Here is a 25,267-nt window from a genome sequence, read left to right on the forward strand (position 1 = left end):
CAGCAACATCGGTCAGGCAAGACCATCAATTGAATATGATGTTGTCAATGATGTGGTCAATTTTGCTGTGAAACCGTCCACTGGGAGACTGCCATGTCCAACGTTTAGATTCAGCCTTCTGGAACTGTGAGTTACCATGGATGGTCTTGGTGGACATAATGAACTCAGACAGTCTCTCACCCTGTTCATTCCATTCTAAGGCCATGCGTTCCTATGTGGAGTTCTTTGACTGATCTTCTCAGTCCTATCTTGGCATTAAAATCACCGATAATGATTTTGTAGAAGGTGTGGTCTTCTTTATAGAACTTCTCCAGCTCCATGTAGAATTTCTCAATTTCTCCTTCATCATAATTGGATTTTGGTGCGTAGACAATGAAGATAGAAACTGCTGGCAGTGAGCCAAATCTATTCAAGTGTAATTGTCCAATTTGGGTTGTTAGGGATTCGAATAAATCAATATTTATGGCAAAGTTTGTGTTGCCAAGGACACCAACACTGCCAACGCCTCGTTTGTCGCATGTTCCGATGAACACTTTTTCCCCAGTGGCGAAAACAGTGTGATGTGATTGATGTCTTCTCATCTCGGTCAGCCCAATGATGTTCTTGATCTTTCGTGCTTGCACCATCAGGTCCTCGATGGATGCATCTGATGCCAGCATACATGCATTGAAAGTACAGACAGTCATTTTTTGTCCTTCTTCATTTTGGCAGCCTGGTTAGGCCCTGAGATTTTAACAGCCTCTATTCCTCATCCTTCTTAATGCTGCCGTATTGGTGTCTCTTTCAGGGTCAGGGGAATGAGACCCATTGTATTTACTGGTTTTGGCATATCGAATACACCATGGATAGCTTGCCAGGCTCTGCCATGCAGGCAGAACACTCTCGGTAGCTTTCCAGATTCTCCGAGAAGGATGGAGGCTTTTAGGGTGGCATCTAATCATCCTTACAGGTGTTCCCATGGTTCAAGCCATATTTGAATCCCATCAAATATGGTGTGATAATCTTGTACTAAGTGTTTTATGATGTGTCGCTTTCTGGCCGCATGGTCGGAAAGCGTCCTGGATAGTGGCAGAGGCTGGGTAGTGGAGGTAGTGCAGATAGAGGACGTCTGCCCAACTGCTGGGAGCAGTCAGAGGATCTCTGTTCCCGGGTCCATTGAGCCTGGACTTTAAGGTCACAGAGTTCCACTTCCCTAGTTCTGTGGGGCTTCACTCATGCTTGAGTCTCGACCAGGGTGTCTGGAAAGTGTCATCGAGCATGGCGGTGGCTGAGTAGTGGAGGTAGTAGATGTAATTGAGGTCTTCCAGGCTGCTGGGAGCAGGCAGAGGATCTCTTTTCCCTGGTCCGTTGAGCCCGGAGTCCAAAGTCACAGAGTTCTGCTTCCCTGGTTCTGTGGGGCTTCACACGTGCATGTGTCATGGCCTGAGTGTCAGAAAGCATCCTGGAGCGTGGCGGTGGCTGGGTAGTGGTGGTAGTGGATGTAATGGAGGTCTTCACTTATCCTTTTTGACTTTTTAAATTTTTTTAGTTTATATTTATTGAATTATCATGAGCTACAGTTACAAAACTTTCATGTTTGAGATTCAGTCATATGATGATCGAACACCCATCCCTCTACCAGTGTACATTTTGCAACACCAATGTCCCCAGTATCCCTCCCGTCTCATTGTCTCACCTCTCCCCTGCCTCTATGGCAGACAGTTTTCCTCTCACTCTTTCTATACTTATGGGCATTATGGTTTGCAATACGGATATAGAAAGACCATAATGTTTTGTCCTTTATCTTTCAGTACACATCTCCCCTCCTGAGTGATCCCTTCAACCATCATTGACTTATTGATCCCTTCTCTATTCCAGGTGCCAGGTCATATGGCAGGCTTCCAAACCAGAGAGCAATATTCCTGGCCCTGTCTCTACTATCCTTGGGTATCAGTCTCGTATTATGTTATATTATATTCCACAAGTTAGTGCAGTAATTCTATGTCTGTCCCTCTTTTTCTGACTTATTTCACTTAACATGATACTCTTCATGACCATCTACTTATAAGCAAATTTCATGACTTCATCTTTCCTAACAGCTGCATAGTATTTCATTGTGTAGATTACCAAAGTTTCTCTAGCCAGTTGTCTGTTCTTAGGCACTCGGGTTCAGATTCTGGCTATTGTAAACGTCACTTATCCTTTTTATACACATAATTTTTTCAAAATGTGGCTACTGTAAACTTCACCTATCCTTGTAAACTGCACTTATTCTTTTTACACATATAATTTTTTTCTAAATCGGTTTCCCCTTCCATTTTTGTTATTGCTGCAATGACTGGGATCCTACCCATACTTAGTTGCAGTGCTCATATGCTTGGTTGTTGTGCTTGCTATGGGCTGCAACTTTATTTTCAGTGTCATTGAGACACACACTTTAGTTCGGATACCAGGTTATCAAAAAGCAAGGCAATGGGATCATATTTGGCACATGTGAGGCAAAAACAGTGAACAAACTTGCAGCCTCATGCTTGCAAAGTAGGCAACTTTTGACAGTGCTATTCTTGGGCCCCCATGTGTTTTTAAACATAATAGTACTAAAGCTAAATATAAAATTTTTTTCTATTGTAGGTTTAGAGAGTGTTTCTCTAGATTCTGTTAAGCTGAGGGTTATAATCAAGGCTTCTGGACCACAATGAAGAATATAAGAAAAGTCAAACTCCTCCTCTAAATTCCTAGATTTACATATTTTCCTGTTCTCTTCTGGGCCAAGATGGTTCTATTCTGTATCTACTAATTGATCTGTACACCATAGGAGTAGGCTATGAGGCTTTCTAACTTTTTTTACTTCAAAGACCACCACTGTCTTCCTGATCTTGCCCCCTTAATATCAATGGCAGGTGTAAATTAATAGTGATTAATCTGTCCATTCCAGGCTCTACTATTCTCATTCAGGCTTGACTTTTTCCAGATCACTGTTGTATCTGATAATCCTAGCCACTACACTTCCAAAATTATATTTTGAACTATCCAGTTTTTCAACCCCTTATTTTGTTTTTGAACCATATCTACCCTAGCTCACAGCTAAAGGATCAAGTAGTTGATCTTAGCGTTCACTTCTGGTGAGGACAGGGATCAATGTTGTGTCAGATGCATGCAAAGCAAGTGGCATAACTGCTGTACTATCTTTCCCACCAGCTTCTAGAAGCAAAACAAGAAGGTGCTCTTCTTTCCATTTCTCCATCAAAAAGCCCTGTTATTATTATTATTATTATTATTATGCATATCTCTCATTCTCCATTGTTAACCATTGTAAATCCATAACCATATATTTCTTCTTTGGATAAAAGCAGTTTCCTCCTAATTAGTTCCCCTACTTCCAATTTTGACCTCCTTATAATCCCTTGTCTACTGTGCAGACAACAGTCTTGGAAAAACACAAAGTAGACAATTGCACTCCTTAGAATTTTCCTGCGGCTCCTACAACACTCATTTTAAAAGTCCAGAAAAAAATGTCTCTCCTAATTAGATCCAGATCCTCTACAAGATTTAGTTTAAATATTATATCTGAAACCCTAATAAATCGAATCAGAAATAAGAATGGGAATATCACAACAGAAACCAAAGAAATTCAAAACATCATCAGAGACTACATTGAAAGTCTGTATGCCACGAAAGAAGAGAACCTAGAAGAAATGGACACATTCCTGGATTGCTATAATCTCTCAAAACTTAAAAAAGAAGATATAAAGTACTTGAATAGACCCATTAACATCAAGGAAACTGAAACTGTAATCAAAAATCTTCCTCAAAACAAACGCCCAGGTCCAGATGGATTTACTAGAGAATTTTTCCAAACATTTAAAGAGGACCTATTGACAGTTTTTCTCAAGCTTTTTCCAGGAAATTGAAAAAACAGAAACTTTCACAAACAGTTTCTATGAAGCCGATATCTCTCTAATACCAAAAGGAAACAAAGACACCACAAGAAAAGAAAACTACAGGCCTATATCCCTGATGAACAGGGATGCAAAGATTCTAAACAAAATACTAGCAAATAGAATTCAACAACTCATCAAAAAGATCACACACCATGACCAGGTGGGATTTATCCCAGGGATGCAAGGATGGTTTAACATTTGGAAATCAATCAACATAATTCATCATTTCAACAAAAGAAAAGATAAAAATCATAGGATCATATCAATAGATGCAGAGAAAGCATTTGACAAGATCCAGCACCCGTTTATGAGGAAAACCCTCACCAAAATGCATATACAGGGGACTTTCCTCAATACAGTTAAAGCCATCTACCACAAGCCTACAGCAAGCATCATCCTCAATGAAGAAAAACTGAGAGCCTTCCCCTTAAGATCGGGGACGAGACAAAGATACCCACTCTCACCACTACTGTTCAATATAGTACTGGAAGTACTTGCAATATCGATTAGACAAGAAAAAGATATTAAGGGCGTCCAAGTAGGAAAGGAAGAAATAAAGCTCTCATTATTTGCAGATGGTTTGATACTATACTTAGAGAACCCTAAATCCTCTACCAAGAAACTCCTAGAAACAATTGACTTGTATAGTAAAGTTGCAGGCTATAAAATCAATACCAAAAAGTCCATGGCTTTCCTATACGCAAATAGTGAAAGAGCAGAAAGTTACATGAAGAAAACAATTCCGTTCACAATTGTGCCCCAGAACATCAAGTACATCGGGATCAGCTTAACTTAGGAAGTAAAGGACCTGTACAAAGAAAACTACAAAAGGCTACTTCAGGAAATAAAAGAGCACAGGAGGAAGTGGAAAAATATCCCCAGTTCATGGATTGGGAGAATTAACATTGTCAAAATGGCAATACTTCCCAAAGCACTGTACAAATTCAATTCGATCCCTATTATGATACCCATGACATTCTTCAAAGAAATGGAGCAAACACTCCTGAAATTTATATGGAAAAATAAGCTCCCATGAATAGCTAAAGCAATTCTTGGGAAAAAGAAAATGGGAGGAATCAACCTCCCTACTTCAACCTCTACTACAAAGCAGTAATAATTAAAACAGCATCGTACTGGAACAAAAGCAGATCTGTAGAGCAATGGAAGAGGACTGAATATACTGACATCTCCTCCCAAGCGTATGATCATCTACTCTTTGATAAGGGGGCAAGAAAAGTGAAGTGGAGCAGGGAAAGCCTCTAACAAATTGTGCTGGCAAAACTGGACGACTACATGTAAAAAAGTGGGCTTAGATCTCTGCCTAACGCCCTGTACAAAAGTAAGATAAAAATGGATTAAAGACCTCAACATCAGGCCGGAATCCATGAAGTTCATTGAAGACAAAGTTGGCAAAATCCTCCATAATATTGAAGCTAATGGTATCGTCAAGGATGTCATGCCACTGGCCAAGCAAGTAAAAACAGAGATAGACAAATGGAACTATCTTTAACTAAGAAGCTTCTGCACCTCAAAAGAAACAGTGGCAAAACTACAAAGACAGTCTACAGAATGGGAAAGGATATTCGCCGAACACATATCTGACAAGGGGTTGATATCAAGGATATACGAGTTACTGGTTGAACTCCACAAGAAGAAAACATCCAACCCCATTAAAAAATGAGGCGACAAAATGAACAGAAACTTTTTCAAAGAAAAAATCCGAATGGCTAAAAGGCACATGCGAAAATGCTCTACATCAGATAGAAAGGGAAGCACGAAGTATAGGGCTTTGGGAAGATCCTCCCAGGATGGGAGACGCATGCTGAAAGTAGACTATAGACTGAACATGATTGCCACTCAATGCTTCTTTTGCAAACCACAATACCCTAAAGGAGAGAGAGAACAAAAGGGAATGCCCTGCCACAGAGGCAGGGTGGGATGGGGGGATGGCAGTGGGAGGGATACTGGGACCCGTAGTGGTAGAAAATGGGCACTGGTGGAGGGATGGGTACTTTATTATTGTATAACTGAAACCCAAGCACAAAAATTTGTAAGTCTACAACTGTACCTCATGGTGTTTCACTGATAAAAATTTAAAAAAAAGAAAAAGAAAAAATAAAAGAAATAAATGTTATTTCTGAAAAGAGGTATTCTACTACTTTTATCATATGCGTGTATACATATATATCACGTCTATCCAACTTTACTATCTTTATCTTACTACCCTATATTTTATATGTGTTACCATCTTAAAGATTCTCAGTAACTTTTGAAATTTCATTTGTTGCCTGTCCCCCTACTAGGCCTATAAAGTTTAAGAAGGCATGGGCTACACATATTTTAACTGACTAGATCCTTGAAACATATTTTTGGAAATTAGAGAAAGAGGGATCAGTGTATAGAAACGGCCTCTCCTTGCAGTCCTACCGAAAGAATATGGGACTTGCAGTATATTGTCCTCCTCAAGTGTGGTACTGGACCCTGAATTCCTTCCACTGAGCCAGAGTACCAATTACTTCCCCTACACCATTAGCACAGCGGGTAGGGCATTTTTCTTGCTACTGGCCAAAACCATCCGATTCCTCCACCCCTCTCAGAGAGACTGGCAAGCTACCAAGAGTATCCCACCCACACGACAGAGGCTGGCAAGCTCCCCGTGACGTACTCAATATGCCAAAAACAGTAACAATAAGTCTCATAATTGAGACGTTACAGGTGCATGCTCAAGCAAATTGATGGACAACTGGAGGACAGTGCAACAGTGCTACACCATTGAAAGCTGAGGAAAATATGACCAAAAATACAGTCCCTATTCCCACTATCTAGAGTATGGTACCTCTCTTCAGCATCTTTCTTCTAATCCCAGTAAAAAGTAATGAATCCCCCCGTAGCCAAGGAAAATGTGCAACTTTCCTCTATATTTACTCACTGAAGGAGTCAGAAATATCTCCACTCTTCATCAAAATGTTTGTTTCTACTTCAAGCTAGGTTTGATATAGCAAAAACCCACATTTTGCTTCTGGAAAGACAATACTGGAAGTCACTGAAGGCACTCTATGGGCTTAAACAATCATAAGATTTTTAAGAAATCCCCCTTTTCCTTAATGAAATTATACCAAGATTTTGGGAGCTGGAGTGATAGCACAGTGGGTAGGGCGTTTGCCTTGCATGCAGCCGACCCATGTTCGATTCCCAGCATCCCATATGGTCCCCGGAGCACTGCCAGGAGTAATTCCTGAGTGTATCATCCAGGAATAACCCCTGTGCATCGCCAGGTGTGACCAAAAAAAGCAGAATAAAATAAAATAAAATAATAAAATATAAAATAAAATAATACCCAGATTTCAAAGAAGACACCTAATAAGAAAACTAGTGTGGAAGTTGGAATTACAAAGGTTGGCCAAAACTTCAGTGTACGAAATCTTAATCTCTATGTAGAAATGTTCCCTAAATGGTCATTTCAAACAAGGCTTTAGGGACAAAACCATAAGTTTCATGTAACAAAATACTGAAGAAACCTAGAACACAATGGCCACCCAGGCAGAGTGCTGTTAGTTACTGTGGAACTACATGATCTTTTTCTTCATGGCTGCTGTGGGGAGTTGTGACTGAAACTCTGCTCTCTCTATGGCCATTCTGAAGTGAATAAGATGAGAATTGAGATGCCACAGAGGGCAGCAAGAGAAGGAACCACAACAGGATGACTTGAGTTAAAAAAATAAAATAGACTAAATGTAAAAAAACAAACTTTTCCCTAAATGAACAATATTAGCTGAATTTAGGTATGATTTTACTAAAGAATACACGCGTTTCTAACATTTTAAAGGCCTACTTGTAACATTTCCATGGCAACCTGTAGCAAACATAACTTCTTTCTTGGCATTTCCAGAGAAAAGAGGCAGCTATAATGCAAACAAAGGGAAAAGAATAACAACAGAATGAGAGACAAAGAATGAGAAAAAGAGAAAATATAGACAGAATGGTGGCATTAAAATAAGAGAAACAAAAGCAAATGAGAGAAGAGGAAAGGAGGGAGAGAAGAGGGGAGAATATTGGTTTTCAAATTTATTTTTATGACTGAATATTTGAGGGTACTTGACATTTGAGAACACTGATGAGATACAGCAACTCCATTAGTCAGGCTTTTAGGGTGTTATCCATAATGGGGTCTCATCCTTAATAAGCAAAGAAAATATTGCTTTGGTTATTCAGAGTACAGGACAGTCAAAGTAAAAGGATTTTGGAGCTCATGTAATTTTTCTGTCCTTTGAGATAGCTCTGATTATAGTTTAGTAAGTGGAAGTCAAGAGGCAGAATCATTAGATAGCAAGATTTTCAATCTCATACACTATTAACTCTAAGAACTCTGATAAATTAGTTCAGTGGTTTCCAATTATATATCTAGCAAATACTGTTTTATTCTATTTTCCCTAAAAGACCCCCATTTTGAAAAATTTAATCTCATAAACAAATGGCATTTGTTAATCATTCTTAGATTTTTTTTCAATTGAAAGCAATGCCAGATGTGATTGTATGTGGCAAATGTTACCATATACTGAAAGAATTGCAATGTAAAGCATAGAGATTGCATATGTTTATTAATATTTGAAAATCCACCAATACAGCAAAATGGCCAGCTACAAAATCAACACACAAAAATAGGTGGCTTTACTATATACAAATAATGAATCAGAAAAGAAAGTGATCAAAGAGTCTATCCCATTTACAATAGTGTCCAACTGAAGTCTCCAGCTTTCATGGAGTCAGGGATAAGCTAGCTCTCCAAATTGTCCTGTACTTGGGAAGCTCAGCAGTCACACCCATGAACACCTTTGGTGGCATGTAAGCTCTTTCACTGGCCATGATTCAGACACTCAGAAATAATTCTTGAGTCTTATCAGTGGCAGAATTTCTCATGGATCTCACACAAGCACAAGGCTGAGTCATCCCATGGCAACCTGAAGAAGGATGGATGATTGCCCACTCCTACTCAGAGCCCCAACAGTTGTAAACCTCCACACTCCACAATTGCTGCCATGCTCCCAGCTGGACACTACTGCTCAGACAAGCCTCATTAGAAATTAATTTGTAGAAACACTCAGATATGTGAGTTTTGTAACTGAAATCACCAGCTTTCATGGGTTGGGGATGGGCTACCTCCCCTCATTTCCCTGTACTTTGGAAGCTTAGCAGTCACACTAAAAACCACCTTTTGTGCCCTCATTTCCCTGAACTTTGGAAGCTTAGCAGTCACACTAAAAAACAACCTTTTGTGCCATGTAAGTTCTTACATCAGGCATGATCCAGAGCCTCAGAAATAAATCTCAAAAGAGATCTACAAGTGGCAGAATTTCTCCCTGATTCCACACAGGCTGAGTTATCCTGAGGGAATACAGAGGGCTGTGGGTGAGTCCCAGAACCTGCACAAACAGAGCCCCGGGCAGCCAAAAAGCTCCAGATCCATAATCACCACCAAGCTCCTGGCCAGAACCCACCCACGGCTTGGATGAACGTCATCCAGAAATTAATTTGTTGAAACATTCATGTATGCTAGTTTTATGACTGAAATAATCAGTTTTCAAGGGGTCAGGGATGAGCTACCCCCCATCTCCCATCTCCCTGTACTTCCAGAAGCCTGGCATTCATGCCCAGGCCCCAAAGATGCCAGTGAGTTAAACATTTGACTGTAACCGTATCACCCCATAAGAAATTTTAGATTCCCTGGAGTGCAAGGCCATGATATCAGCAGTGCAGTATCTGAAAAGTCTATAACACTGATAATCTGGGACTACCACACCAGATAGGATGGGATGTAATATAGGAGGCAACCAATCTTGATTAAAAAAATGTAAACACAAAAATATTAACTTGTAAGAACATCTTAGTAATATCTTATACAAGGGCTTAAGGGCTGCATGGTGAGATATAACAATTTTCACTAACTTTCTTCTAAAGAAACATTTTTGATCATACTTATAGCAAATTATTCATAAGAAGCAATGTAAAATAATTGACTGAAAGCCCACTATGGAGGTAAGCTCAAAGATGCTTAAGAAAATTGGAAATAATGGTTGTGGGAAGATGCAATGGTGGTGAAATTGTTGTTGGAATATTGAGTGTCTGTAACTAATGACTCAATAAAATTATTTTTAAAAAATTTTAAAAAAATAGTGTCTGAAAACAACGAATACCTAGTTATCAATTTACAAAAAGAAGTAGGAACTAGATACCATGAAAATATCAAAACATGTAAGAAAGAGGTAGAATAAGACCTTAGGAAATAGAAAAATATTCCATGCCCTTGGATTGGAAGAATTGATATTGTCAATATTACCATCCTATCTAAACTGCTATGTAAATCCCTATGCTAATACAGATGACATTATTCAAGGACATAGAACAATCAATAATAAAGTTTGACCAGAATCATAAAAACCCCCAGGCAGGCAAAACCATAATTGAAAACAAGAAATTGGGAGGCATCCCATTACTTAAATTGAAACTATACTACTAAGTGATAGTGATCGCTCACTCATTCAGGTACCTGCCCAGTGGCAGGGTCCCTTCCGGGGCTGTACATATTACAAGATCCCCAGAGAACGGCTGTTTTCATCCTTGGTCTGCGGGGGATGGGAATTGAGGCACACTGCACGAATCCAAAGCTGAGCCATTCCGGCACCCTCTGCTAACCCATCAAGGTACCCTCCCGGTTGCAGGGCCCCTTACTGGAGCCATGGCCACTAACATGGCCAAGAGTTATTCTCCCCCTACATATCCCATAGGAACCATAAGTTACCCTCTTAGATGGAACTTTCACTAGGTTAGCTTAACCACCAGAAAAACATTAGCCAATAATTCATTAAGCTCATCTCAATGAACTCTGCATCTTAAGCAGTAACAATGATCCTGAAGGTATAAACCACACAGGTCACATTGGTAAAGCAACGCAGAAGCCCACCAAGCTTACTTATTGAAGAGGCTAGCCCGGAAAACAACAGTAGTGAAGTGCTAGACAACCTATCTGAAAAGGAATTTGGAAGGGGCCTACTGAGGATGTTTAGCAAACTAAAAGAAACAATGGAAAGCAATGCCAATAAAAGGCAAGATGATTTGAAGGTAGAAATGAGGAAAATGCAAACAAAATTACAAACGGAAATGAAAGACCTGAAAAACCTGGTAGGCAAATTGAAAACCTCAGTGGAAGGCCTCAGCAGCAGAGTAACAGCTGCTAAGGACAGAATTAGTGAGCTCGAAGATGAAGTTCAGAGATTCTCCAGAAAAAAGCAGAAAATTGAAAGGAGACTCACAATTTGGGAACAGATGGCAAAAGAAGATTGTGATGAAGCCAAGAGTAGTAAAATAAGAATTACTGAAGTCGCAGAGAGACTGGAACAAAACCCTGATGAAGAAGAAACTGTCAAAGACATAAATTGCTAAGGCATTTCCAGAGCTGAAGAAAACATGTGACCACATTCAGGAGGTCCTAAGGGTACCAGCTAGAAGAAATCCGAAAAAAAAAAATACCCCAAGACACATCCTTATCAAAATAACCAAAACTTACATGGAGACAAAATTCTGAAAGAAGAAAGATCAAGGAAAGAAATTTTCTATAAAGGAGCATCCTTAAGATTCACAGCTGAATAGTTCTGGAACAAAGGCAGAGCTGCAGACCAATGGAACAGGGTTGAATATACTGACATCTCCCATCAAACATATGATAATCTAATCTTTGATAAAGGAGCAAGAAATATGAAGTGGAGTAAGGAAAGTGTCTTTAACAAATTGTGCTGGCAAAACTTGATGGATACATGCAAAAAAAATGGGCTCAGATCTCTGCCTAACACCATGTATAAAAGTCATATAAAAATGGATTAAAGACCTCAACATAAGACCGGAATTCATAAAGCACATTGAAGACAAAGTTGGCAAAACCCTCCATGAAATAGAAGCTAATGGAATCTTCAAAGATATCATGCCACTGGCCGGGCAAGTGAAAACAGAGATAGACAAATGGGACTATCTTAAACTAAGAAGCTTCTGCACCTCAAAAGAAACAATGACCAAAATACAAAGACAGTCTACAGAATGGGAAAAGATATTTGTTGAATACAGATTCTACAAGGGGTTGATATCAAGGATATATAAAGTACTGGTTGAACTCCACAAGAAGAAAACATCGACCTCATCAAAAATGGGGCAACAAAATTAACAGAAACTTTCTCAAAGAAGAAATCTGAATGGCTAAAAGACACATGAGAAAATGCTCTATATCATTAATCATCAGGGAGATGCAGATCAAAACAACAATGAGATATCATCTCACACCACAGAGTGGCCCACATCCAAAAGAACAAAAGCAACTGGTGGTGATGCAGATGTGGTGAGAAAGGGACCCTCCTTCACTGCTGGTGGGAATGCCGACTGGTTCAGCCCCTTTGGAAAACAGCATGGACTAGTCTCCAAAAATAAGAAATTGAGCTCCTATTTTACGCAGCAATACCACTCCTGGGAATATATCTCAGAGAGGCAAAAAAGTATAGTCGAAGTGAAATCTGCACTTGTTTGTTCAATGCAGCACTCTTTCCAATAGCTAGAATCTGGAAAAAACTTGAGTGCTCGAGAACAGATGACTGGTTTAAGAAACATTGGTACATCTAGACAATGGAGTACTATGTATTTGTTAGAAAAGATGAAGTCATGAAATTTACATACAAATGGTACTTCATGGAAAGTATCGTGCTAAGAGAATTGAGTCAGATAAACATAGAAAAATTGCATTCATCTGGGGAACATTAAGTAATAAATTAGGAGACTAACACTCAAGAATAGCCAAGATTAGTACCAGGAATTTTACTCCATGGCTTCGAGGCCAGCCACAGATGCTAGGTGAAAAAGCAGCTTAGATAGAGAATAGAGCACCAAATAAAGGGTGTTGGGAGGATACTCCCAGGATGCAAGAAGCATGCTGAAAGTTGACTATAGACCAAACATGCTTGACAGTCAATGCCTCTTTTTTTACACTACAACACGCAAAAGGAGAGAGAGAACAAAAGGGATTGCCCTGTCACAGAGGCAGGGTGGGATATGGATGATGGGGTGTGGGAGGGATACTGGGATCCGTGGTTGTGGAAAATGGGAACTGGTGGAGTTATGGGTATTTGATCATTGTATAATTGTGACCCAAGAACAAAAATTTGTAAGTTTACAACTGTACCTCATGGTGTTTCAGTAGTAAAAAAAAAAGATTTACAGCTGATTTGTCTGATAAAAACCTCATGGCATGAAAACAGTGGTGGGATATAGTAAAAACACTCAATAAAATAAATAAAATAAAATAAAATAAATAAATAAAATAAAATAAAATAAGTGCTTCACCAAAAATACTTCATCCAGTGGGCTGGAGCGATAGCACAGTGGGTAGGGCGTTTGCCTTGCACGCAGCCAACATGGCCGACCCGAATTCGATTCCTCCGCCCCTCTCGGAGAGCCCGGGAAGCTACCGAGAGTATCGAGCCCGCACGGCAGAGTCTGGCAAGCTCCCTGTGACGTATTCGATATGCCAAACACAGTAACAACAAAGTCTCCAATGGAGACGTTACTGGGCCCGCTCGAGCAAATCGATGATCAACGGGAGGGCCTTTACCTTACCTTACCAGTGAGACTCATTCATAACAAGGAACAACACACAGTTTCACAGACAAACAACATCTCAGGAACTTCATAGACTCAGAACCATGGTTACAAGAACAACTAAATGAGGTACTTTAAGACAAGACAGGCCCCTCAAGTACACCAAATTTCAACAGAAAAATGGGACAGAACCCTATAACAATAATTTCACTCTACGTCGATGAGCTAAATGCACCAATTCAAAGACACAGAGTAGCAGGATGGATTAGAAAATTGAGCCCAACATATTGTTGCCTTCAAGAAACACATCTCAACAGTCAAAGAAAACACAGGCTCAGAGTCAAAGGCTGGAAAATAGCCCTACAGGCAAAGAACTCCCATAAAAAAGCTGGGGCAACCTTCCTAGTATCACACCAGATTGATTTCAGACAGAAGACGGTCACAAGAGACAGTGAAGGCCATTTCTTATTGATCAAGGTATCTGTACAACAGGAAGAACTTACAATACTAAATGTATATGAACGTAATGAGGGATCAGCAAATAATTAAAGCAACTACTCATAGACTTGGAGAAAGACATCAATAGCAAACAATACTAGTGGGAGTCTTCAACACCGTGTTATCATCTATTGATAGATCATCCAGACTCAGCATAGCAAGGACATACTTCATCTGATGGGAATAATGGAAGAAAGGGACTTAGTAGATATATACAGGACACTTCATCTCAAAAAGCTGAATACACATTCTTCTCAAGTGTGCATGGAACATTCTCCAAGATAGACCACATGCTGAGCCACAAAACATACCTCCATAAAATTAAGAAGAAAGAGATTGTATAAACAATCTTCTCAGGCCACAATGCACTGAAATTAGAAGTAAATTAAACACAAAAGCAGAAAACTAAATAAAACACCTGGAAATTAAACAACTCACTATTGGACAACGAGTGGCTTAGAAAGGAAATCAAAAGATTCCTGGAAATGAACAAAAATGAGAATATGAGTTACCAAAACTTATGGGACACAACAAAAGCTGTGTTAAGAGGAAAGTTTATAGCTCTACAAACATTGCTCAGGAAGGAGGAGCAAGCCCACATAAGTAACCTAACCTCACAGTTTAAGACCTTGTAGAATGACCAACAAAAGGAACCCAATCTGAACAGGAGGAAGGAAATAATAAAACTCAGAGCAGAGTTTAATGAGATGGAAACCTGAAAAACCATCTGAAAGATCAATGAAACCAAGAGCTGGTTCTTGGAGAAAATAAACAAGATTGATAACCCTCTAGCAAAACCCACAAAGAAAGGGAGAGAGAAAACCCTAATAAACTGAATCAGAAATGAAAATGGGGTCATTACAACAGAAACTACAGAAATTCAAAGCATCCTCAGGGAGTACTTTGAGAAACTTTATGCCATGGAACATGAAAAGCTTGAGGAAATGGATACATTTCTAGATTCCTATAGCCTTCCAAGGCTAAAGCTAGAAGACCTGGAATATCTGAACCGACCTATCACCATCAAGGAAATTGAAACGGTAATAAAAAGTCTCCTGTAGCACAAACTTCCTGGCCCAGATGGATTCATTAATGAATTCTCACAAATCTTTAAAGAGGGCATACTCCCAATCCTCTTTAAGATTTTCCACAAAATTGAAATATCAAAAACACTTTAAAACAGTTTCTATGAAGCAAATATCACCCTGACACCAAAAGCAGACAGAGATACCACAAAGAAAGAGAATTTCAGGCCGATATCCTTGATAAACACAGATGTAAAGATCCTCAACAAACTATTAGCAAATAGAATCTAGCGATTCCTCAAAAAGATCATACACCATGACCAAGTAGGATTCATCTCAGAGATGCATGGATGATTTAATATTTGGAAATCTATCAACATAATCCATCATTTCAAGAAAAGAAAGCTAAAAACCATATGATCATATCAATAGAGGTATCAATAAATGCAGAGAAAGCATTTGACAAGATCCAAAACCTGTTTATTTTGAAAACTCTCAGCAAAATAGGCATTGAAGGAACTTTCAATATTATACTCAAAACAATCTACCACAAGCCCATGACAAGTATAATTCTCAATAGGGAAAAACAAAAAGCCTTCCCTCTAAGATCAGGCACAAGACAAGGTTGCCCACTTTTGCCACTACTATTCAATATAGTAATGGAATTCCTGGCCATTGTTGTTAGGCAAGGGAAAGGTATCAAGGGAATACAGTAGGAAAGGAAGAAGTCAAACTATCACTATTTGCAGACAATATGATACTATACTTAGTAAACCCTAAAGATTCTACAAAAAAGCTCCTAGAAACAATAGGTCGGTTTAGTAAAGTGGGAGGCTACAAAATCAAAACCCAAAAGTCCATGGCTTTCTTGTATACAAATAACGAAAAAGAAGAAAGAGACATTAAAAAAATTCTGTTCACAATAGTACCTCAATAAATCAAGTACCTTGGAATTATAATAACCAAGGAGGTAAAGGACTTATACAAGGAAAATTATAAAACACTACTTCAAGATATAAAAAAGAACACTAGGAAATGGAGACACATCCCCTGCTCATGGATAGGAACGTTAGCAAAATGGCAATACTGCCCAAAGCACTATACAAATTCAACACGGTCCCTATCAGGATAGCCATGACATTTTTCAAAGAAATAGACAAAACACTCCTGAAATTCATATGCAACAATAAACCTCCCCGAATAGCCAATACAATCCTTGAGATAAAGAAGATGGAGGGCATCACCCTCCCCAACTCCAAACTGTACTACAAAGCAGTAGTAATTAAGAAAGCATGGTACTGGGCTAGAAACAGACCTACAGACCAACGGAACAGAGTTGAATATACTGTCACAAACCTCCAAATAATTGACCACTTAATCTTTGACAAAGAAGCATGAAATGTGAGGTGGAACAAGGAAAGCATCTTCAACAAGTGGTGCTGGGAAAATTGGATAGCTACTTTCAAAACATGAACTCTGAACTCTGTCCAATGCCAGGCAGAAAAGTCAGATCAAAGTGTATTAAAGACCTCAATAATAGACATGAAGGGGGTATGGTGGCACTAGCAGGTCAGTCTGTGAGGCAAGTGCATCAGCAGCCTAATGGCGCCTTCAGACTTCCATATACACCAAAATTGCTGCTGTGTCTTTGGCCAGACCCCCAGAACTTGGAGCAAAGTTTACCAAGAAAGTAAATGGCCAAAAGTTAGGTATGTGGGAGACACACCCACAAACCACCTCGGGCTCAGCTATACAATTGGAGGCATGGCCTCTCTGGGTCCTGATGGAACTGCGGAATGGCCATGATCCCAGAGACAGAAACAAATCTTGAAACCCAGCGGCTTTTGGTAGAAATGCGTCTAGTCCCTGCAGTAGGTTACCGGTGCTGGACCAACCCAGGTGGGAATAGGTTTCATGCCTTGGCAAGTTCCCCCTGGAGGCCCGGGGACCGCCATACTCCAGAGGCCACTGGACAGTCAGGTTTGTGCCCGCAGTGACGAGACATGCAGGGCCTCACGGGATGGGGGTGGTGCCAGTCCTGTCCTCCCCACCCCAATGAGACTCCTAGTCATCACCCACGAACGGCCTCTCTGGCTCCTGTATAAGCTGCTTGATGGCTATGATCCCAGACACTCAGAAACAAATCTCGAAACCCAGTGATTTTTGGCTGAATTGTGTCCAGACCCCGCAGTAGGTTACTGTCGCCGGGCCACCCCAGGGGGGGAAGGGTGTTGTTCCTCCGCCTGCTTCCCCCTGGCTGCTCTGTAGCCATCATCCTCCAGAGGCCATTGGACAGTCAGATTTGGGCCCGCAGTGACGAGACATTTTGGGCCTCACAGGATGGGGGTGGAGCCGGTCCTGTCCTCCCAACCCCAAAGAGACCCCGAGTCATCGCCCATGAACAGGCTTTCTGGCTCCTGATCAAGCTGCTCAATGGCCATGATTCCAGAGATTCAGGAGCAAATCTCGGAACCCAGTAGGTTTTGGCAGAAATCTCTCCAGATTTAAGTGCTAAAAGTTCGGAATTTCAAAATCGCGCAGCCACTACTGCAGCCACGCGACATCATATGTTATTCATAACTAGCAATATAAAACAAATTGTCTACTGTTGCCTTTTCAGCAGATCTGAGTGTTGGGGTAAAATCTCAAATAATAATGGTGGGTCTGGTGTCAAATTATCGAATGTGATCAAAGTACAGAGAGACTAATGTGGAAATCATCTGCCCCACAAGTAGGGGAAGGGTGTGGGATGGGGGTATACTGGGGTTGTTGGGGTGGAGAATGGGCACTGGTGAAGGTATGGGTGTTTCATCGTATGACCGAGACTTAGACCTGAAAGCTTTGTAACTACTCTCACGGTTATTCAATAAATAAAATTATAAAAAATGGGGGAAAAAGTAAGGTGGAGTTCATGCACAATTCAATCAGCTAATCAGTGGCTAAATAAATAGGAGTACTCCTACATAAAAAAATTTTAAAAAAACAGACATGAATCCATAAGGTACATAGAGGAAAATGTAGGCAGAACTCTCCACCACATTGAAGATAAAAACATCTTTAAGGATGAAACAGCACTGACCATGCAAGTGGAAGCAAACATAAACTAATGGGACTACATCAAACTAAGAAGCTTCTTCACTTCAAAAGAAACAGTGACCAAAATACAGAAAGAGCCTACAGAATGGGAAAGAATATTTACCCAATACCTATCTGATAAGGGATTAATATCCGGGATATAAAAGTCACTAGTAAAATTGTACAAGAAAAAACCTCCAATTCCATCAAAAAAATGGGAGAAGAAATGAACAGAAGTTTCCTCAAAAAAATTATACAACTGTCCAAAAGTCACATAAAAAATGCTCCACACCGCTAGGCATCAGGGATTCAAATCAAACAACAATCAGATATCTCACACCACAGAGACTGACACACATTCAAAAGAATAAAAGCAACCAGTGCTGGCGTGGATGCGGGGAAAAGATGATACTCTTTCACTGTTGTGGGAATGCCCACTAGTCCAGCCTTTCTGGAAAACAAAATGGACAGTCCTTCAAAAACTAGAAATTAAGCTTCCATATGACCCCATAGAAACACTTCTGGGACTATATCCTGAGGATGCAAAAAAGCACAGTGGAAATGACACCTGTTCATTGCAGCACTGTTCACAATAGCCAAAATCTGGAAACAAACCAAATGCCCTAAAACTGATGACTGGTTAAAGAAACTTTGGGCTGAGCCTCTTCCTGTTCATCCCCAATGCTGTGCGTGGTATTCTTCCTCCCCAGGGTCAGTCGGTATTTGAACGCAGGACTTGACTTTCTCCACGTATGTGCCCCAGACTCTTCTACAAGCCTGAGATGCTCACCATCCCTGAGCCTCTTCCTGTTCCTCCCCAACTGTGTGCCCGGTATTGTTCATTCTCCAGGTTGTATTCCCCACACACACCAGGTACCTGTAGGGGCGTGCTCATTTCAAAATTTGGCGTGGCTTCTATGGAAGTGAGTATGGTCTAGTTTGGGGCCGGCAGGAAATTTATTCATACCCAGCAATCTCATGTACCACCTCAGTCTCCATACCTCCACACCAACATGAAGAAACAAAACAAATCCCCACCACAAGGGGAGGACGAGGAAAAGAGTCCAGAAGCCTCAGTAGGTGCTACACACATAAGGGACCTCTCTGAGAAAGAATTCAGATATGAAGTAATGAAGATGTTCAATGAATTCAATTAAACAGTGAGACAAATATCCAGTAAATTAAAGGAGGACATGAAAGAAACAAGAAAATACGGGAAGAAATGAGAGAAGAAATTGAAAAGCTATGAACAGAAATGTCACGAATAAAAGACTCAGATTCCGTAGATGAAATAAAAAACTCAGTCTGTGCCCTCAACAGTAGAATGGCCACAGCTGAACACAGAATCTGTGAGTTGGAAGATCAGCTGCACCAAGCCAACAGGCAACAACAAACAATGGCAAGGGACCTCAATATAGCTCTAGAGCAAATAAGACTTCTAGGAGATGATTCCAACAGGAAGAACATTAGAATCATTGGAGTACCAGAAGGTCAGAAACCATCCCAATGAAAGAGCCACAGTTAAACAAATCATTGCCGAAAAGTTCCAGAGCTGGACAATGCAGCCATTCAGATTCAAGGTGACTGAAGAGTATCAGTTAAAAGAGACCTTAACAAAAAAACACCAAAGACATATCATAGTTAGAATGATGGATGCTGCAGATAGAGACACAATACTGCAAACAGCAAGGTCAAAGAAGGAAATCACATGCAAAGGAGCATCCCATAGATTCACAGCAGACCTATCAGAGGAAACCCTCCAAGCCCAAAGGCAATGGTGGGATATAGTGAAAAAACTCACTGAAATAAACTCTTCACCAAGAATATTCTACCCCGGTAAACTCTCACTCAAACTCAAAGGAACGGTACACTATTTTCTAACTTCAAAGACTCAAAAACAAACCTAATACAAGGACTAAAGGGGATACCATAAGACAAACTTGTAAGGCAACCCCTACAAGTACAACAGACCCTTACAGAAAGACAGCAGAAAACCTCAGAAAAATAATCTCTCTCAAAGTCAGTGGTATACAAAGAAACAATCCGAAAGATCAATGAAACTAAGAGATGGTTCTTCGAGAAAATAAATAAGATAGATAAACCACTATCAACACTCACAAAGAAACAGAGAGTGAGAACCCTAATAAACTGAATAAGAAATGAGAATGGGGATATCACAACAGAAACCAAAGAAATTCAAAAGATCATCAGAGGCTACTTTGAAAGTCTGTATGCCACAAAACAAGAGAACCTAGAACTGGATACATTCCTGGATTCCTATAGTCTCCCGAAGCTGAATCAAGAAGATATTGAGTATCTGAACAGACTTATTAATATCAAAGAAATTGAAACAGTAATCAAAAGTCTTCCCAAAAACAAAAGCCCAGGTCCAGATGGATTCACTAGCGAATTTTTCCAAACATTTAAAGAAGACCTATTGCCAGTTCTTCTCAAGCATTTCCAGGAAATTGAAAAAACAGAAATACTCCCTAACAGTTTCTATGAAGCCCATATCTCCCTAATACCAAAAGGAGACAAAGACACCACACAAAAAGAAAACTACAGGCCTATATCCCTGATGAACACAGATACAAAAATTCTCAACAAAATACTAGCAAATAGAATTCAACAACTCATCAAAAAGATCACACACTATGACCATGTGGGATTCATCCCAGGGATGCAAGGATGGTTTAACATTCGGAAATAAATCAAAATAATCCATCATATCAACAAAAGAAAAGATAAAAATCATATGATCATATCAATAGATGCAGAGAAAGCATTTGACAAGATCTAGCACCCGTTTATGAGGAAAACCCTCGCCAAATTGGGGATAGAGTGGACTTTACTCAATATAATTAAAGCTATCTATCACAAGTCTACAGCAAGCATAATCCTCAATGGGGAAAAACTAAGCTCTTTCCCCTTAATATCAGAGATGAGACAAGGATGCCCACTCTCTCCACTACTGATCAATATAGTACTTGCAATAAAGATTAGACAAGAACAAAGATATTAAGGGTATCCAGGTAGGAAAGGAAGAAATCAAGCTCTCACTATTCACAGATGATAGGACACTATACATAGAGAACCCTAAAACCTCTACCAAGAAACTTCTAGAAACAATAGATCTGTATAGTAAAGTTGCAGGCTATAAAATCAATACCGAAAAGACCAATGCTTTCCTATATGCAAATAGTGAGAGAGAAGAAAACTACATGAAGAAAACAGCCCTGTTCACAACTGTGCCCCAGAAATTCAACTACCTAGGAATTAGCTTAACTAAAGAAATAAAGGACCTGTACAAAGAAAATTACAAAATGCTGCTTCGGGAAATAAAAGAGGACACAAGGAAATGGAAAAATATCCCCTGTTCATAAATAGGGAGAATTAACATTGTCAAAATGGCAATAATTTCCAAAGCACTGTACAAATTCAACGCGATCCCTATTAGGATACCCATGACATTCTTCAAAGAAATGGAGCAAACACTCCTGTAATTTATATGGAGCAACAACCCCCCGCGAATAGCTAAAGCAATTCTTGGGAAAAAGAAAAAGGGAGGTATCAACCTTCCTAACTTCAAACTCTAATACAAATTAGTAATAATTAAAACAACATGGTACTGGAACAAAAGCAGAACAGCAGACCAATGGAACAGAGTTGAATATACTGACATCTCCCCCCAAACGTATGGTCACCTAATCTTTGATAAAGGTGCAAGAAATGTGAAGTGGAGTAATGAAAGCCTTTTCAACAAATGGTGCTGGCAAAACTGAATGGCTACATGCAAAATAATGGGCTCAGATCTATGTGTAACACCATGTACAAAAGTAAGATCAAAATGGATTAAAGACCTCAACATCAGGCCGGAATCCATAAGGTCCATTGAAGACAAAGTCGGTAAAACCGTCCATGACATTGAAGCTAATGGTGTCTTCAAAGATGTCATGCCACTGGCTAAGCAAGTGAAAACAGAGATAGACAAATGGGACTGTCTTAAACTAAGAAGCTTCTGAACCTCAAAAGAAACAGTGACCAAAATACAAAGACAGTCTACAGAACGGGAAAGGATATTCACCAAATACACATCTGACAAGGGGTTGATATTAAGGATATACAAAGTACTGGTTGAACTCCACAAGAAGAAAACATCCAACCCCATCAAAAAATGGGGCAATGCAATGAACAGAAACTTTCTAAAAAATTAAATCTGAATGGCAAAATGGTACATGAGAAAATGCTCTATGTCATTAATCATCAGGGAGATGCAGGTCAAAACCACAATGAAATATCATTTCACAGAGACTGGCCCACAACCAAAAGAACAAAAGCAACCGGGGATGGTGCAGATGTGGCGAGAAAGGGAACCTCCTTCACTGCTCATGGGAATTCAGACTGGTTCAGCCCTTTTGGAAAACAGTATGGAGGATTCTCAAAAATTAGAAATTGAGCCCCTTTTTGACCCAGTAATACCACTCCTGGGAATATATACCGGAGATGCAAAAAAGTACAGTCGAAGTGACATTTGCACTATGTTCATTGCTGCACTATTCACAATAGCCAAAATTTGGAAAAAATCTGAGTTCCCGAGAACAGATGACTGGTTAAAGAAACTTTGGTACATCTACACAATGGAGTACTATGTAGCTGTTTGAAAAGATGGAGTCATGAAATTTGCATACAAGTGGTACTACATGGAAAGTATCGTACTATGTGAAATGAATCAGAAAGTGACAGACAGACATAGAACGATTGCATTCATCTGGGGAATATAAAGTAACAAATTAGGAGACTAATACCCAAGATTAGCCGAGATAAGCACCAGGAAGTTTACTCCATGACTTGGGGGCCAGCCCCACATGCTATGGGAAAAGTCAGCTCAGATAGAGAAGGGAGCACCAAGTAACGGTCTTGGGAGAATCCTCCCAGGATACGAGATATATGCTGAAAGTAGGCTATAGCCCAAACATGACTGCCACTCAATGCCTCTTTTGCAAACCACAGTGCCTAAAAGGAGAGACAGAACAGAAGGGAATGCCCTGCTACAGAGGCAGGGTAGGATGGGGCAAAATGGGGAGATGGGAGGGATACTGGGGTCATTGGTGGTGGAGAATGGGCACTTGTGGAGTGATTGGTAATCGTTCATTGTATAACTGAAACCCAAGCAGAAAAATTTGTAAGTCTAAAACTGTAACTCATTCCCCTTCTGCGGCCATTGCTGAAGTGGTGACTGCCAAAATGAAGTTCAATTCTTTCGTGACTTCTGACCTGAGCAAGAACCGTAAGAGGCATTTCAATGCACCTTCCCACATTTGTAGGAAGATTATGTCTTCCCCTCTTTCCAAAGAGCTGAGACAGAAGTACAATGTGCATCCATGCCCATCCAGAAGGACGATAAGGTTCAGGTTGTGAAAAGACCCTACAAAGGCCAGCAAATTGGCAAAGTAGTCCAGGCTTACAGAAAGAAATATGTTATCTACATTGAACGAGTCCAGTGGGAGAAGGCAAATGGCACAACTGTCCACGTGGGCATTCACCCCAGTAAGGTGGTTATCACTAGACTAAAACTGGGCAAAGATCGCAAAAAGATCCATGAATGCAAAGCCAAACCTCGCCAAGTAGGAAAGGAGAAGGGCAAATATAAGGAAGAAACACTTGAGAAGATGCAAGAATAAAGTTATATACAACTTGATTAAAAACTGTAAAATGAAAAAAAAACTGTAACTCATGGTGTTTCACTAGTAAATTAAAAAAAAACCTTTGGTACATCTACATAATGGAATACTATGCAACTATTAGGAGAGATGAAGTCATGAACTTTGCATATAAATGGATAGACATGGAGAGTATCATGCTAAGTGAAATGAGTCAGAGAGGGACAGATATAGAAGAACTGCACTCATGTGTGGAGTATAAAACAACATAACATGAGGCAGACACCTAAGGATAATAGATACACAAGACAGATAGATTGCACCATAGCTAGAAGCCTGCCTCATGAGCAGAAGGGAAAATGCAGCTGGAATAGAGAAGGGATGACTAAGAAGATGATGGCTTGAGGAACCAGTTGGGATTGGAGATTTGTACTGAAAGTAGATAATAGACCAAACATGATAAATTCTTAGTGTCAGTATTGCAAACCATAATGCCCAAAAGTAGAGAGAGAGTATGGGGGATATTCTCTGCCATGGAAATAGGGGGAGGGTGGGAAAGGGGGGGTATACCGGGGATATTGGTGGTAGGGAATGTGCACTAGTGGAGGGATGGGTATGTGAGCATTGTGTGATTGTAACCCAAACATGAAATCTTGTAACTATCTCACAGTGATTCAATAAAATAAAAAAAGAGGTCCAAACTTCAACAACCTAGCTTAAAATATGCCTTTCAAGGTGCCAGACTAGGTATGGAGGGTAGATGGGAGAAAACTCTTGAGGAAGAAAAAATATATTGGTGGGGGGATTGGTGCTGGACAGAGTATGTCCAAAACCAAGTATGAGTAACTATGTAAATCACAGTTCTTTAATATTTTAAAGTGTAAAAACCCTAAGTCCCTGCCATATTGTGCAGAGCCTTTAAGTTTATGTTTTTATGAGTTTCACACATAGTGACATTATCAAATGAAGATTTAAAATGTTTCTATAATCTTGGATAGTTCCATTTTCCTTATTTTTAAATAATTTTCTCATACCAGAGACAACAATCATAGTTTACTATTGCTTGTTCTTAAATATTTTATAAATGAAATGTAGTATATACTCTTGATTTTTAACTTCCTTCTATCCATATTTTACTTTTCAAAATTCACCCATGTAGTTGAATATCTTGGGCTGGAGCGATAGCACAGTAGGTAGGGCGTTTGCCTTGCAAGCGGCCAACATGGCCGACCCGAGTTTGATTCCTCCGCCCCTCTCGGAAGCCAGAAAGCTACCGAGATTATCTCGCTGACACAGCAAAGCCTGGCAAGCTACCCATGATGTATTCAATATGCTAAACACAGTAACAATTGTCACAGTGGAAATGTTACTGGGCCCTCTCGAGCAAAATTGATGAACAATGGGAAGACAGTGACAGTGACAGTTGAATATCTTGCAATTAATTATTTATAAAATATTA

General features: G+C 39.9%; 1 protein-coding gene and 1 pseudogene across 6 annotated transcripts in view; one reads left to right on the forward strand and one right to left on the reverse strand.

The window, feature by feature from the left end:
• The window catches only part of EDA (ectodysplasin A), a 746,096-nt gene that overhangs the window by 509,420 nt on the left and 211,409 nt on the right, over nt 1-25,267 (reverse strand). The gene's annotated exons all lie outside the window — the stretch shown is intronic.
• LOC130038166 (60S ribosomal protein L26-like) lies at nt 23,369-23,839 on the forward strand (annotated as a pseudogene).

Source organism: Sorex fumeus, unplaced genomic scaffold (genome assembly GCF_029834395.1).
Source record: "Sorex fumeus unplaced genomic scaffold, SorFum_2.1 ptg000073l, whole genome shotgun sequence".
NCBI lineage: Eukaryota > Metazoa > Chordata > Mammalia > Eulipotyphla > Soricidae > Sorex > Sorex fumeus.